The 16,970-nt window shown below is 43.8% G+C and overlaps 1 protein-coding gene across 3 annotated transcripts in view; it reads right to left on the bottom strand.

The window, feature by feature from the left end:
* The window catches only part of MOB3B (MOB kinase activator 3B), a 180,884-nt gene that overhangs the window by 122,986 nt on the left and 40,928 nt on the right, over nucleotides 1-16,970 (bottom strand). Inside the window, exons 2-3 of one of the 3 annotated variants that reach the window (XM_059724643.1) lie at nucleotides 4,965-5,025; nucleotides 4,720-4,874 (exon numbers count right to left, since the gene is read on the bottom strand). The exons of 1 other annotated variant lie outside the window; for it this stretch is intronic. The gene's annotated coding sequence lies outside the window, so the exon portion shown is untranslated. Of the gene's footprint in view, nucleotides 1-3,334; nucleotides 3,429-4,719; nucleotides 4,875-4,964; nucleotides 5,026-16,970 lie in introns of those variants that run through there. One more of the 3 variants, XM_059724644.1, reaches the window with a different exon arrangement.

Genomic DNA, 16,970 nt, shown 5'->3' with positions numbered 1-16,970 from the left:
CCACCTGGACTTCCTAGAAAGGCAGTCTAGCTGTGGAGCCACCCTAGTCCTCCTGCGTGCCCAGGGGACAGCAGGATACAACATAGGCAGGCAGCGCACAGCAGGTGTAAGGCAGGCCGGGTCAGGGCTGATTCCGCATTCTGTCTGATCTGTTCTGGCGGGGGTGAGTCCAGAGTGGGCGAGGGGTGTGCTGGGGCCATGCAGTGTTGGTGGTGGCAGGGAGGTGCTGCAGGGCGCACAGGCTCTGGGCTGTTGCAGGGCAGAGGCAGGTGCTCGGGGGGGGCCACACGCGGGGGGGGGGACACCCATACATCATCATAACAACACCTTCCCCCACACAATCACATACCCCACAAACACTGTACCTAGCCACACCCTTCCCTACACACACACACACACCTACGTGACTCTGGGAGAAGCCCTGCTCACTATGTGTACACACTCCACCACACATACGTATACCCCCACACACCTCCATCCATACACTCCATAGCTCCTCACAAACTCCATACCCATCCACACATCCCCACAAACATCCCCCCACGCACCCTACATACACACATGTACATCCCCTACAAACCCCATACTCACCCCCCATATCCTCCCACCCCTCCACCCCCCCCCTACAATATACAAGAGTAAGACCTCATTTTGAGCAATTATGCAATCACCTCTATATACACCATGCAAATGCACACAAATCAGGACAAAAATATTTTTTTTAAATAAAATTAAAATGTTATTGTCAATGTTTGATTTTTAGTACACAATTTGTTATTTTTTTCTAGTTCCAAGATGGCAGACCTCCTTCCTGAAAGGAGTGCTTCTGGGGGCAAGGGGAGGGACTTCTGGTGGCAATGGTCAGGGGTTAGGGGCCAGGACTTCCTGTCTCAAGATGGCAACCAGTGGGGCAGGGCACCTGTCAAGGGGCAGAGCTACCTTTGCAGCCCTTGACAGCTCACCAATACTCGTTAAGTGACCCTGCAGCTGAAATAATTGCCTGCCCCGGTCTACAAAGCCAGACCCTCAACAAGCGTAAACTAGCACAGTTCCACTGACTTTGAGCTGAAGATCTGGTCTACAGGAGAAATCAGGGACTGCTTCTCTATACTTAATGCTGCAGAAGAAAAAGATCCAAAGTCCTTTACTCTACTAAAATGATGGGGTAGAAGGGCTAGGTGTGTTCTTTCCTGGCCTTTGTGGAAAACTGTTTATGCCACACAGTATGATACCAGATTACATTTCGTGGTATATATGGTCAGAGCAGGCAGCCTCCAGGGAAAGGAGAGCATGTAGGAACTTTGGATGGTGCCATTTTGCTCAAGCTCATTTGAACTAGAATCTGCTCCCTCCTGCTGGCAAAAATGAATTTAGCTCTTGCATTAGCAATTGCTTGTTTTAATTAAAATCATCGACAGCAAACCCAGCACAGTTTAGAAGTGAGAATTTTCTAGGTGGCTATGTTCTCTCCTCCACAACTAGTTTGTGCTGAAAATGTTCCATGTCGTAATGTCAGCCACTCCCATACAGTTTCTGATCAAGAAAAGAAACTCTTATACTTTTGAGTAAGCAAGTTAGAGTGTTGCATACAACACAATAAGCAGTTCTCAATTTGTGTCAGAGCAACAGAGACAGACTATGAGGGAAAAACTGGTACCAATAATGATGAGGAAAACATGTCCGCATCATTAATGAACATGTTGAAAAGGATAGGCCCAAGGACAGAGCCTTGGGGGACCCCACTGGTCATGGCGCACCACGAGATAACAAGGTCAAATGGTCACAAACTTCTCCAAGACCACTTCAGGCTGGACATAAGGACGAACTTCTTTACTATCCCCAAAGGTCTGCAACAAACTGCCACCAGAGGTGGTGCAAGGACTCCTTTAAAAGTCATTAGGACATTTATCTTGCTGGGATCCTCTGATCCCAGCTGACTTCCTGCCCCTGGGGCGGGGGGCTGGACTCGATGATCTTCCGAGGTCCCTTCCAGCCCTAATGTCTACAAGTCTACGAGTCTATGAAATTATTTGGAGCATCTCAGACGAAAATTGAGTTCAGGGGACAGTTTCTTATGAAACTATATAAATCAGAAATCAAATGGGTAATGTTTAACCTCTGGGGAGTCCCATTGGCTACAAAGCCAAACAAACTATTTGCATTCTTACATTAGGGGACCTGACCTCCTCCAGCCTGCAAAAAAAGAAAAGAAAAAAAAAAGAGCCCTGTGTGCATGTCTATTCAAAATCTTATTGGTCAGGAAGGAGTTCTTTCAGACATTTAATGTCCCTCTGGGCTGAAACTTGAAACTGAGGGTATCTACACAAGAATTTCATTTAATTTTATTTTATTTTAGCACATTGAATCCTGATCTACACCAAGGTTTCCTAAGCATTATGGTAGGACTAATAAATAAATAAATAAATAAATATACCATCTAAATTTATTGGTTACTTCCTTCATAGGAATCCAAAACATTAATAAAGAGTGTGGGTCACAAAGGCTTCTTCAGGACTTATCTAAACAAACAGCTTTATTCTCCAAACACAATTTAAGAGCCTAATAGTCTTTAATATAAACAAACTGTCTCCTTTCAGCATATTTACATAAAACACTCAAGTTACAATATTTGAAAATCAGAAAGTACAGTCAGTCAGCCTGGAAAGCAATTTCAATGAATTAAGAGACTTTCTGTAGGGATATCAGGATGGCTTTATATTGTACATTAGGGCAGAGAGAACCTGACAGATTCATGAAGGCTTGTGGGCCTCAATACTCCAAGCAGCTGAGCATGTGATCAGTATCATAGGTACTTGTAGCTCTACTGAATTTATTTACTGGGACTAAATACTTGCTTCATGAGCACAAGTGTGTACAGGTTAAACGTTTTTGTGTTAAGACATTTCTCAATAGGCATTTCTGTGCCCATATTCATTAAATTTCACCATATTTCATAATGTATTAGCCTTTACATTTAGTCTTGCAAACTAATGTCTGCCTTGTGAAATCTTTAATTGTGGTTCAACACAATTTCTCAAAACTCTAGGATCCCTTTTCACAGAACAAAAGCTTCATATTGTGCCCCTCTCCATGGTCACAAACCAAGAGGAATTAAACCAGGCAGCAGAATCCACAGGAACACCGCCTGCACCTGGAAGCTGTGCAGGCATTTTAAAACCTGGCTTAGTTCCCTACTAGTCTAAGGTAGGGTGAGGCTGGTGCACTCTGGGCAGATAGAGGTACTGTCCTTTAAAAGACACATCAAACTAGGTCCACAGAAGTTGTGGTCATTAAGGAATTGATAGAGCTTTTTGTTAGCCTGGATTCCATCTACCTGTGTTCCAGCTACTGAAACTCCCTCTCGTTTTCTGCAGCTGGTGAAATACTTTAGGGACAGAAGTTACACAAACTGGTTTAAGTCATCAGAAACTGGTTTAAACCTGTAACAGAACAGAAGTTCAGTGCACATAAGTCAGTTTTAAAATGGCTGAAACTGGTTTAAGATAAACCTGATTGAATGTAGTATCAAACTTAAGTGATTTGGGTCAAGCCCAAGTTTTATGGAACTTGTCTCAGACCCCTTCCTACTTTAAGTTAAACCAGAGTCCCCCAGCATGCTTTCCAGCCCTGGGCTGGGCTATGCTGTCTGCTCCAACAGAAAAGGGTTGGGACGTGGGGAGGCAGGGACTGCCACCCACCCCCTGGGCAAACCCCAGCTGGGGGCTGGGGCCAGGGAGGGAGGTTAAAACTTTCCTTCCCCTGAGTACAGAGCTGCCCTGCCCTGCTAAAAACTTACTGCTGGCTGCAACTGTGGACAAATCCCAGAGGCACCTGGAAGCAGGAAGAGGAAGTGATGAGCAACCCTGCAGAGTCCTGCTGTCATGATTCTGGACTGCAAATTCCAGAGACCTCGGTGGCAGCAGGAAGAGAAAGCAAACACACAGCCCATGCTGGCTACGTGCCAGAAAGCCATGCTCTATTCCCCCCCTAGCTTTGAGCCTGAGCCACTGCAGGTATGTGGCTGCATTTCTTGAATCAAAAATGAATGTCTGTCCAGTTGTTTCTCAGTTTAATCTCTGCAGTTTAGGCTTCTCTGCAAAGAATAAATCGATTCAGGCCTGAGATTTTTGACTGTATGTACTTAGCCCTAATATCCAAGTATCTCTTGCCAGCATCACAGGGAGGCTTCAGACTTCGATTAATTGTGAGCAGTTCCGAGAGCCCTGGATAAGAAATGCTATCTAAATGCACAGTATTTTTAAACAACATTGAGGCTTAATCTTTCCGGGATGAGCACTACTGTTGTGACTCACCACTAGAAGAAGTCCAGAAAGTGGCATAAAGTTACTTTTGCATCCATTACTTCCCTGCCCAAAGGCAGAAACCACAGTGATAAGCTCACTGGATGGCCAATGGACTTCTTACTTAATGGGTCAAATGTTGATCCTTGGGGTTCCAGTTCCAAATATACACTTGGAAATTTTCTGCCTTTTTCCACCAACCACCAAAACAAACCTTGCAACTTCCAATACCAATTTGAGCTATCTCTGCACTGGCAACATGACATTTTTACAGCTTTTTTTGCTGCTGCTCTTTCACATGCAGTTTGTACATTTTCATTTTACTTATTTGGCATTTCAGTGTTTTTCATGCTATTGTTGAAAAAAAGAAAAAGAAAATTCAGGCAAGTTTTAGCACAAAATTGATTTTTAAATTTACCTCTTACATAAGAAGTCCTTTCATCTTTTGTGCACATTCACCTTCCAGACTGTCAAGTTCATAAGTGCTTAGGCGGCCACATTGATGGCTACTTATCCTTAGTCTTGGTCACAACTTTCACCATTGATGTATTCTGCTCACAAATCGGTCCTACACTGAATAAATAGACTTCTATCATTCACGTATCTGCTGCAAAGGATATTTATGCTGCAAAGGATGATATACTTATATCTGCTTCAACTCACCTGTATGTTCTTCCTCAGATCCCTAATAAGATGCTATTTGAAACTGACTGATGTTTCTGGTCTAGAAATAAAAGCAGAAGCTCCATTCAGTCTACAAAAGATGACTGGGAGAGAGATGACAGTTTCATCAGTTTGTCTGCATTATAGAAAATATAGCCAAGATGAACTGTCAGTCCTGGGGATCCCACTCAATTGGTGCTAAATACAGTCTAACAACTACAGCAGCTACTATTTACTTCTTGTAACAGCACTGAAAGTGTTTTGGCTCCCAGTGAAGAGGAATATGCAAGTGAAGGAGAAGTGTAGAGCTGACAGCTATTGCCAGTGACAGACCATTTTCCAGTGAGGCATAAACCCTTTTTCCTTTCTACCCCTTCTACCTTATCCAGCATTAGGCAGGAAGAAGTGAGGATAGCTTTTAAGGCCATATGTAGACGAAATGAGGGGCATGTGTGCATGACACTTTAAATCAGGTTAAATGCTTTTGTACTACTTTAATGGTGCTGGTGTTTGCACACATTGGAGGCGTATTGCACAGTAATTCCAGCTGCTGTAGCAAATTTGCTGGCGTAATGCACCTTAAATGACTTGGGGCGTAGCAAACTAAAACTCCTCCAAGGAGTTTTAGTTTGCTGCCCCACAGCAGAGTGAAGCATGAGGCTCCGTGCAGCCCTGGGGCCACTCCACCCGCCAGCAGCTCGCCCTCCCCTCCCTGGCACTGGAGAGGCAGGTAAGTTCGTGCGTGTGAATGACACAGGGGTTTAAAGGGTCCTAAATTGAAGTTGTGTTTTTGAAAACGCACCACTTCAATTTAGGGCCTCTGTTTCATCTACACATGCCCTACAATAGCAATCAACACAGCTCCAAACGGTAACCCCTATGCAACAACACTCATAGGTTCCATGAGTACATGCCACACAGGCGACTACCTGACAGGAGTCAACCTCTGTCCTGTCACAGCTGTAAGCAAAACACAAGGATCCTTTGGAAAGCTTTGCAAGAACGCAGGCTGGCAAACCAAGTTCGGAGTCAGCAGTTGTGATGGAACTATTGTGTAAAGCCTGACAGCTCAGTCTGGTGCTCTATGCAGCCACAAAACTCTTTCAGGCTATTAGTCCTTGTGAGCCCCAACAATAACATCTGAGTGTGGACTAAGGAAGTCCTCAAGATTACATTTGCAAGCACCATGATTAAATAGCTGTTCTCACCCTCGGATAAACCACCTGTCTGAGGATGTGAATTGCATTTCCTAGCAAAGCTGCAGTTCAAGGCAATTCTGGAGGCTCCTTTTGGCTTTCCAATAGTCCTGCCATCTTTCCTTTCTAGAGTAAAACTGGCTTTTGTTCTGTTCCTTTTCTTCATTTTGAAGCATTTCCTTGTTCATGTATACATGTAAATATGTAAGTACTGCTCCTCTCTTACCCTCTTTCTTTGCACTTGATAATCAAAGCCCAGGTGCTGGTGTGAGCCTTTGTTTGAAGTTCAGCTTGCCAAATGTTGTTAAAACAGCAGAAAGCTCCTAAGTAATAGAATTCTGGATTATATTTGGAAAACAGCCAACTATGCCCCTTTCTTTTTAGCATGTGCAAATAGATTCAGTTTTTGAGAATGGGTGCGTGTGAGAGGCGCTTTCTCAGGGAACATTTCTGGTTGTGATAATCGAATAACATTGTCATATACCTTATACATGCCTTGAATGCCAGATTCTACTGCCAGACATACTTAGGGTCTGATTCTAATCTCCCTTACTCCAGGTCAAATCCAGATCAATTCCACTGAAGTCCGAGTCATGCTGACAGGAAACTGCTTCAAGATCAGATTTAAGTGCGCTGATCAGTAATTTGTTTTTCAGTTGTCCCATTGAAACGAAGATAAGAATGGGATATAAGATATCTCCATTTTGAAGGCGTCTGAGGATAAGAATCAAAAGAAGGGCAGAAGTACTAAGTTGAAGACATGGGTGTCAAATTCACCTTTTGCCCTGGGTCAGATCCAGATCATAGGGCTTCTCATAGGCTAAATGCAGCCTGAGGCACAAGGTGACAGCAAGAGTGGATGCAGCAGTGGCAGCAAACAGCATGGCAGCAGCGGCCACCATGGCAGTGACACCAAGTGGGACAAGCAGCCACAGGCCAGGCCATAGCAGAAGTGGCACAAGCAGTGGCTAGCCAGGTGGCTATAGAACAAGAAAGGGCTGTGTCGCCACAACCCTCACTCAGCCTGCAACTGATTGCCATGTCCACAAGTGCCCCAGATCCTCAGATTCCATGGCAGGCCTCATCCGTCACTAGCCGCACCCCAAATTCACTGGCTTACTAGTAGTCTGGTGAGTCAAACAGAACAGCATCACAAGCCATATCTGGCCTGAAGACCACGGCTAGGGACAGACATTCAAAAAGCCTGAGCCTAAAGTGATTCAAACTTTGCAGGTTAGTCTAACCTGGCTAGGCTGAACTGGTTTGAAACCGGACAGACATGCTCTCTGGACTGAAGAAATTCAAGCACATGCCTGCAGTGGCTCAGGCTAGAAGCCGGGGGGGTGGTGCCAGAGCAGCCCTCCCTTCCCTTTTGCAGGAAGCTGAGCTGAGCTGAGCTGAGCTGAGGGGATCATGGCCAGCCCCCAGCAGGTCTCTCTCATTAGGGAGGTCTACCTGCAGGGTCCCAGGCTTTTCCCTGCTGGCTGCTCAAGGGGCAGGAGTGTTGCCATCCCCCAGCTCCAGGCTAGCACCCTGAGGCAAGTGGGGTGGGGGGTGCAGTGCATTCATCTGTTGAAATGTAGCTTTTCAGTCTCCCTCCCTGCTTTGTCATACTGTCTGCAGCAAACTGACAGGCAAGCAAGCCATCTGAGGGCTGATAGTGATAACAGTCTTATCACCCAATTAGCAAAACAATGGTCTCTCTCCATTACTTCAAACTTCTTAGACAGCTTACCAGTGTCACAACCAAATTAAGTAGTGCCCATGTCACAAGCAAGTAAAACCATTCAAAACAGTTTTTTTCTGTACTAGGTTAACTAAGGGTTAACAATAATGATAGTAACCGCTTTTTTGCTGCGCATGTCAAAAAGAAATTTATTGCTGCGCCACTAACAGAGATAGAACTTAGCCTTCTGTGCTGTACATAAATCATTATAACTGGTCAGAAGAAACAGGGAGTAACCCTATGATAACACCCTAGTGAAGACCGCTCGATAATTGGCGATTCTAATTAAATTTATGATGTGGCGAAAAGCAATTGGCTATTACACAAATAAAACCTGTCTTCACTTCCGTGAAGAACGGGAGACCTCCACGCACACACCTGAAAAACCTCTGAACGTATGCGTGAGAATAACTGACAAATTGATCGCTTGTCAGTCTCCCCTGTCTCGACCTTATCAGACGTAAATCAACGACCTGCCGGCCCGACTTTTTTCTCCGTTTATCTGCCCGATCAATGAACTCTTATGCAGACCGACATATGACCTTCGAACCTTAAGCTGTAACTAACCAAGTATCTCTGACCTCCGCTATTCACCACCTTGACGGCGTGAGTAAATAATCTTGCTTTGCAACCGATAAGCATCCACCTAATTAATTCCACTCCAAGCGTCACAAGTACCCGCCTGACGGCCTTCTAAGGCCCCGGACCCTTATCTGCCCGGGTGGGAGTCAGGGAGAGCTGCTGGCCGGCTGCCCTGGGTCCCGACAACCAGCTGACCTGTTGATTAGCTCCAAACAGCCCTAAGTAGTCATTGTTCTGTCTTCCTACCCCAGTGAAACTGGAGAGAGACACACACAGAGGCACCTCTCATCATTAGCTAACATACCACATGCCTAGGGTCTCCCATGATGTGGGAGACAGGAGGAAGGGAAGGGGAGATTTCCTGCTTGAGCAGCGAGGGGGGTGTAGGGCTGGGGGAAGCTAAGCACACCCAGCCCAGAGAACATGCCGGGATGCTAGAGGACTCTGATTTAACTTAAACCAGCCAGGGGTCTGGGACAGACATTGTATAAACTGGTTTAAGCCAAATCAGGTAAGTCTGATCTACATTTAACCAGGTTTATCTCAAACCGGTTTCAGCCATTTTCAAACCGGTTTATGTGCATGGCACATCTGTTCTGTTACAGGTTTAAACCACTTAAACCAGTTTATGTGTAATGTCTGTCCCTAGCCCAAATGTTTGACAGCCCTGATCTAAGGTAAAAATCACTGAGCAGAGAACATCTCTACCATAACTAGCTATGACGGAATCACCTGCTACACCCAGGGAATCAGGATTTTCCAAAATTCAGTAAATATCAATACTGCTCCATTTCTTTCAGCATTCTACAAATGTGAAAATTAACCACTCTTTCCTCTGGAGCTGCCTTCTCTGAGAGCAGAAATGAATCAAACTGACAGTTCTGAGAATCAGCAGTGAAATGTCTGCACTCTGCAGATGGAAAATAAGCAGCCTAGCACAAGACAAGGAAGGATTCTAGATCTGTGTGAGTCTGTGTACACACACACACATATATTTGAATCTGAATGTATCGGAATCCTTGTTTGTCACTGGAGTTCATCTAAAAGGAATTAAACCACAGGACAACAAGAAAAGCTCATTTTAAAGTCCATTAGAAGAAACAACACCAACTAACCAACAGCAGCTAAAACACCGATCTTTGGAGGCCAAATTGTGTTCATTCCCTCATAAGCACCTACTACAAAATGTTTCCTTCAAAGGGCTTTGGATCAGGCCCAGGCTACTGATTCCTATAGAATGTAATAGGACTGGATTTATAGGGTTCTATAGGGTTTAAAGCAGTAAGTCCCAACCTTTTTAGACTCAAAGCACCCCTGGTTACACCTAAGGCATTCCCCTTCTTAGGCTCAAGACATCCCTCAGAAAATGCAAGCTCTTAGTTTTCACTCATTGTTTGACCATGGAAAAATAGTACAGCTATTTTTCTGTAGCAACGAACCCAAAAAAGACCACAACAGGACAGAATACATTTTAACACTATGGATTCTTATATGAAATCACTGGGTTCATCTTTTGAATCATGTTTGCACGCCAAAACACCCCTAAATGGTTTTCAAGGCATCCTTGAAATGGTACCCTGGTTGGGAATCATTGGTTTATAGATTTCAGACTAACCTTGACTAACTACCTTTAGGGTTCTAAAGAAATTTAACAGTTTCTATTGAAATCGTTAGAAAAAAACCCGTGTAGAACTTAATAAAGAGTGAGAGCGTTTCTGTAGTTTATTTTTTTTTAAAAGACAGGCCATAGAATTATTTCCGTGCTAGTTAATTGTATGAGCTGGCCCAAAGAGCCAACAGAATAAGTAATGCTTCAATTACATTCTATAGGATTTCTCCTTAAGGTTCATATACCTGTGCAACATTTACATTATTTTTAAAAGGGCAAACTATAGCCCTTTGTTTTTAATCAATAAAATCCCAATTCAATCTCCTTTATACTAAATGAAATAATATTATCTATACCGATCTGCAGAATGGTTAACATCTTTGCTAGGCTGAAAGGACAACCTTATTTGCTTATACACTCTATTGATACATCGACTTAATCATCATCTGTATAGCAGGGACGCTGCTTCCTACCCCTCCAAGTTCTGAAACCGTACCCAGCGCAACACAGGAGAGATTTTATCATCCTGGTTGCTTTTGATATGTCTCTTTGTTAATAAAAGGATTAGCATCACTGCACCATGAACTTAATTTTTTCAATAATAGGTAGATGTTGAACTGCTCCAACCAGGGGACACAGAGCTATGTTTTAAACATTTCACTTGTAATTCCACAAAGGCTTGGTTTCAGATAACAACTGGGTGGCCTGAAAGACAGCATTATTCACTCCAGATAATGTTCACAAGGATCTCATAAGAAACAGCAGGCTTTACTGATACTGATGTTCAGTTCTTGGGGCAGAGACTTTATCTGTCTACCGTACTGGCTTGGCTATGCTTGTCCTGATGCTAAGACACGCTCTCCAATCATTTGTATTTCCCACCTTCTCTACTGGCACCTCAAGCAAAAGTGATTATTGCCACGTGGCAGACCCCTGAGGCACCCATCATCATCTGAGATCCTGAGGACCAAACTAAAGCAAGATAACATCTCACAAATACGGGAACCCAGGACACAATGTTTAACTGGGCTCAGAGTCCCCAGCTGTTAACAAAGAAATGCTCCTCCAATTTAGACTTTATGTTCTACGGGACAAGAAGCTTGTTTAGCTACTGTACTGGTTCAGTTTTACCTCCCCTGAGGCTAAGACAGAATTGAGGAGGAGTGAGAAGTGGAAACATCTACAGTGGAACTCAATGAAATCAAGTCAACAAGAACCATGGTTCTTAGCACCTATGAATACCAAGCCTGATATTTCTGTTACACAAGCTATGAACTCTTTTTCTCTCAATCACCCACGCACATTCCCTGACCCACATTCTTCTTTAGGAATAATTCTTCATACATCCAGAGTACATGTGAGCTTTCACATTCACACACCATAATTCTCAGCAGAATCCAAGAACTGATTCATGCTTTGCCTTCCCCCTATTGCTGGGTGTAAAATATACAGTAGCACAAGTGAAAGAAATTATCCACTGGGGACTTAAATCTTCACTGTGGCCAAGCCAGTACTTTCCATTTTAAAAACCAATGTAACAGTCCTTTCTGCAGGATAACTGGCAGTCAACCCCCTTCCACTTTCATAACTGTACACGCTACCACCACCATACTCTCTCAGGTTCACAGAGCTGGAGTCCATGGCTGCTGTGGGATGGCTCTTCCATCCATGAAAAACAGTACAATATTAATGAATTCTCCTCTAGGTGCACTATGAGAGATAAATCTTTAAAAGGGCTTCTGGGCTTCAGAAACCAGGTTCAATTCTACAGTCCTAAGTTTTTATAAATGTCATTTTCTAGGTTTAAGTTTTTTTAAGAGTTAAATTCAGAATTGCATTAGGCATCCAAGTGCCCAGTATATATGTGCAACTGTTATTTGTACACACAACTGTAGGGCTCTGGAGGCATAAAAACCTTCAAACTTCATCAGAAACCAGTTGGTATGAGGACAGGGATAAAAAATAGCTTATAGGCACTTTTTTTTTCTCCCCTAATCTTCCAGACAGGTAGCGACTAGTTTGAGTCACAGTATAATAAGAGGAAATCAGGACTGCTCTGACCTACTGTAGCTGCAAGTATCCCTCCATGGACCATTCTGCAGTTCTGGATTATTGGCCCTCCAGGTGCTCTAGCTATGCCCACAAGAGGAATTATGTGTTGCTGATGACAACTCTGTATTCCTCTTCTCCATAGCAGCAGTAGAACAAAGTGGCAGAGAGAAGCCCTGGACATGGCCTGAGCTGAAATTTTAAAGGCCAGTGGTGAAAGCTTACTTCTAAAAGACCATTTGCTCTGCTTTCTGTAAAGCATAGTTAAAACAAACAAGCTTGTCAGTCCTAGAGCTCTGGACATTTATGAAAAGCAGCTTTCATACTGGATAAAAACCTGAAACTATTGCCTACTTCTTCAGTTAGTTGCACTAATCTAATCAAATAATGCTGACCTGCCTAAGTAGAAGCTTAACTCGGATTGTTAAAAACAGTACAGATTGTCACTGGCTTTAATACTTATGGCTACTGCACAGCGAACATCACAGTTATATCCAGAAATTTATGAGTGACAAGAGCACTACAATTAACACAGTGGATTACAATGCCTATCAACTAAGTTTACTACCCTATCAAATTATATGATCCCACACCAACAGCAACTAATGGCATTATTTTATACATTCAAGCATTGCATCCAAACAAATAAAAACCTCAGGATCTGAGCACTTCTAGATGAAAGGCAAGAATCTATAGCACCCTATAATAATCAGATGTACAAAATCACAGGTGAATGAGAAAACTCAACAAAAATCAACTGTTCACCCAGTGGGATCATGTATTCTGACTCATACTGTAGTTCTTCTGAAGAAGGAGCAAAGATCATTCTCTTCTCCCCCCACCACCAAGCTCTGAACAAGGAATAGCCTGTAACATGAGTAGCACCTCTGTCCAGGAGTCAGCCATATCCTATGATTGGACGCCTGTCACTAGTCTCCAGTGTTACACTTAAACTCTCCCCTATGGTGGCCCACAAAGGGACTGATCTTCATAACTGTCAAGTACCAGCCCCCCAGTCATTTCACCTTATCACTAGCCAAGTTCACACAGATATCTCTTTCATTATCTCTTTCTATCACTGGGATGAAGGGTGGATTAAAGACAGAGGGCTGACAGTGCTGGGGTCTATTCCAGTCAGTGCCACTGACTTGCAGCAAGACTGAGCAAAGCCTCTCATCTTAAATTTCAAGTTTACCAAGCTAGAAATAAAGCATAAAATTTGCACTAAAGGCTAAATTAATCTATCTATATAAGGTGGTTTGAGATTCTTTTACAATTTAATATTTATAAGGTTAATACTCCATGGACAAGGGATGTATTTTCCTCTGAATCTTAATGCCCTTGTGTAGAAATCACTATAAAAACATACAGATTTTGATACATATTTATATGACTGCTTTAGACCAGCGTTTCCCAACTAGTGTGCTGTGGCACAGTGCCGTCAGAAATGAACAGGCGTGCCACACAATTTTGGGAAAAAAGTCATACATTAGAAAAATAAATAAATGGAACACACACACACACACATATATATATATATATATATATACACACACACACATATATGAACATATAAATATGAAACATTTATATAAATTAGTTTTGTGGATGGAACCAAAGTGTATTGTCATGTTGCTGTTCCGGTATACAAACATGAGATGGTACATCACAGTACTCTCTAATGACTTTGTATGTGGTCAAAAAAGAATTGTGGGCAGGACAGGGGGAGGGGTTGCGTCCTGCAGAAAATGTTATTAATGTAAGTGTGCCTTGGACTGGAAAAAGTTTGGGAAACACTGCTCTAGGAATCCCATGTTACAGGATTCCCTACTAGACTGAGGGCTAGAGACAGAAATTACACATAAACCGGTATAAGCGATCAGAAGCCAGTTCAAATCTGTAACACAACAGAAGTTCAGTGCACATAAATGGCTTTCAAAACGGCCAAAATTTGGATAAGCCTGGATGGATGTAGTATCAAACTTAACTGACTTAGGTTAAATCGGTTTACTGAACTTCTGTCCCAGATCCCCTCCAGATTAAAAAATTAACTCACAGTCCCCCAGCATCACAGGATGCTTTGCACCTCCCCCACAAGCCCCTCCTCACAGGGTGGTTGGGTTAGCGTTGGCCCAAGCTGTTTGCTTCAGTCAAGTAGGGAGGCGTGCTCTAGAGGCCCCCAGCTTCTGGCATGGGCTACTGCAGGCACGTGGCTGCATTTCTGGAATCAAAAGTAGATGTCTGTTCACTTGCTTATTGGTTCAATCTACACATCCCAGACCAAACTGCGAAGATTGAATCAATTCAGCCTGGGTCATTCTGACAGTCTGTACTTAGCCTACATGCCACAAAATTTTAGCTCATTGGGTAACTACAGTACTGGATAACTGGATAAATCTTTCTTGCGTTTCCCCATGCTAGCTGTCAGTATGGTACTCACATTCTTGCAGTCCTTACTCAGGCAAACTCCTATCAGAAACAGTGCATAAGGTATGGAAACCTGGGGGTTGATCTTAAGCATACAATACTCCAGTGGTTTTCAAATTTCCTAAAGTCACAGAACCTTTTCATATCACTTCATCTGCCATGGGACCTCTACCCCTATCCTAAACACTGACATGGAGCCAGAGAACTTGGTGCGGCAACAGCAGCACACCAACTCTCAACCCACTCTGCCATTACCCAGTCTGTCTGCAAAACCCCCAGGCTAAGTACAGATAGACAGAAAAACCCAAGGCTGAACTGATTCATTCTTTGCAGGTTAGTCTTTGCAGAGATTAAGCTGAGAAGCAACTGGACAGACATTCACTCTTGATTCAGGAAATGCAGCCATATAACTGCAATGGCTCAGGCCAGAAGGTGGGGGGCACTAGAGCATGGTTCTCTGGCATGTAGCCAGCACAGACTGTGTGTTCGCTTCCTCTTCCTGCTGCTCCCGAGGTCTCTGGGATTTGCAGTCCAGAATCACAGTAGCCAGACTCTGCAGGGTTGCTCATCACTTCCTCTTCCTGCTTCCAGATGCCTCTGGGATTTGTAGTCCACAGTTGCAGCCAGCAGTAAGTTTTTAGCAGGGCAGGGCAGTTCTGTACTCAGGGGAAAGGAAGTTTAACCTCCTCTCTGGCCCTAGCCCCCAGCTGGGGTTTGCCTGGGGTATGGGTGACAGTCCCTGCCTCCCCACGTCCCAAGCCTGCTCTGCTGGAGCAGACATCATAACCCAGCCCAGGGCTGGAAAGCATGCTAGGATGCTGAGGGACTGTGATTTAACTTGAACCAGGAAGAGGTCTGGAACAGAAGTTCCATCAACCAGTTTGACCCAAATCACTTAAGTTTGATACAGGCAGACAAGGTTCCTTGGGTGAATTTGATATCTTTTATTAGACCAACCCAAATGGTTGGTCCCCACTTTGTTCTACTGCTGCTATGGAGAAGAGGAATACAGAGTTGTCATCAGCAACACATAATTCCTCTTGTTATTAAGCAAGCTTTCGGGTTCAAAAACCCTTCGTCAGGCTAAGGACGCTGCAGCAGTTGCTGCGTGCTCTTCCTGGATGGAATGAAAAGTAAACAAGCCAGGGGCTGGGCTGGGCTGGGAAGTCAGTTGCCAGGCAGATTATAATGTATCAAAAATCCAATGTCTATGTTTAGTCCCTGATCTCTAGTATCCAGCAGGTAGATGAAATGGAGCTCATAGGCTCGTCTCTGGGATGTGTTGTGTAAATTTCCCTTGAGGATCAGGACTGAGAGATTGGAGAGAAAGTGGCCCTCCTCTGAGAAACGTGCCTCCACCGGTAATTGGGTGTTTCTGTCTTTGATGGATTTCCGGTGTGCGTTCATTCTAGTGCGCAGTTGTTGTCTGGTCTCTCCTACATATCTTCCATCAGGGCATTTGGTGCATTGGATGAGGTATACTACATTCCTGGAGGTGCAGCTGTAAGATCCTGGGATGCTGATGGCTCTGTTGTGGGGTGTAGTAATAGTGGAGGTGGTGATGTGGGGGCAGGTTTTGCATTTCTTGTCATGGCACGGTCTGGATCCTTTTGGTGTGTTCTGGGGTTGAGGAAGTTTGCTTCTGGTGATGAGGTTGGCGAGGTTCGGTGCTTGTCTGAAGGCTAGGATGGGTGGCTCTGGAAAGATTTTTTTAAGAATAGGGTCTTTTTCTAATATGGGTTGCAATTTTTTAAGGATTTTCCGTATAGGTTCAAGGGATGGGTGATAGGTCATAACCAGCGGTGTGCGATTTGTGGGTGTTTTTCTTCTGTACTGCAGCAGTTCTTCACGTGGTATCCAGGTGGCTCTTTCAAACGTGCGATCTACCTCTCTGGAGGAGTGTCCTTGCTGGGTGAAAGCCTTTTTAAGATTCAACCAGGTTTATCTTAAACCAGTTTCATCCATTTTGAAACTTTCTGAAACTGATTTATGTGCACTGAACTTCTGTTCTGTTACAGGTTTAAACCAGTTTCAGATGACTTAAACTGGTTTAAGTCATCTGGTGTGTAGCTTCTGTCCCTTGCCCCAATGACCTATTGTGGAACCCCAGGGTTTCATTGAACACAGTTTGAAAACCACTGCAATACTCCATTGCTCATCTATGCCACTATAAACACAGCTGTCAGAGTTGTGTGCTCAGTTTTCTCCAGTGCCTCTATTAGTACTTTCTTTTCATTTCATTTTCTGCTCCTGGCTCTAGGTTGCACTTATAAATCCTACCTGACATTAAAAGGCCCCTGAATACGGTTTTCATTGGGCAGCAGAAGAAATCTTCACCTGAGCTGTAAAATTTAAGAATTCATAGGTGAGCCACAAAAACTGGTAACATATTTCTGAATTTCTGTACAGAACCTTTT

This window comes from Alligator mississippiensis, chromosome 3 (assembly GCF_030867095.1).
Source record: "Alligator mississippiensis isolate rAllMis1 chromosome 3, rAllMis1, whole genome shotgun sequence".
Taxonomy (NCBI): Eukaryota; Metazoa; Chordata; order Crocodylia; family Alligatoridae; genus Alligator; species Alligator mississippiensis.
This window is presented reverse-complemented; position numbering and strand designations above follow the sequence as displayed.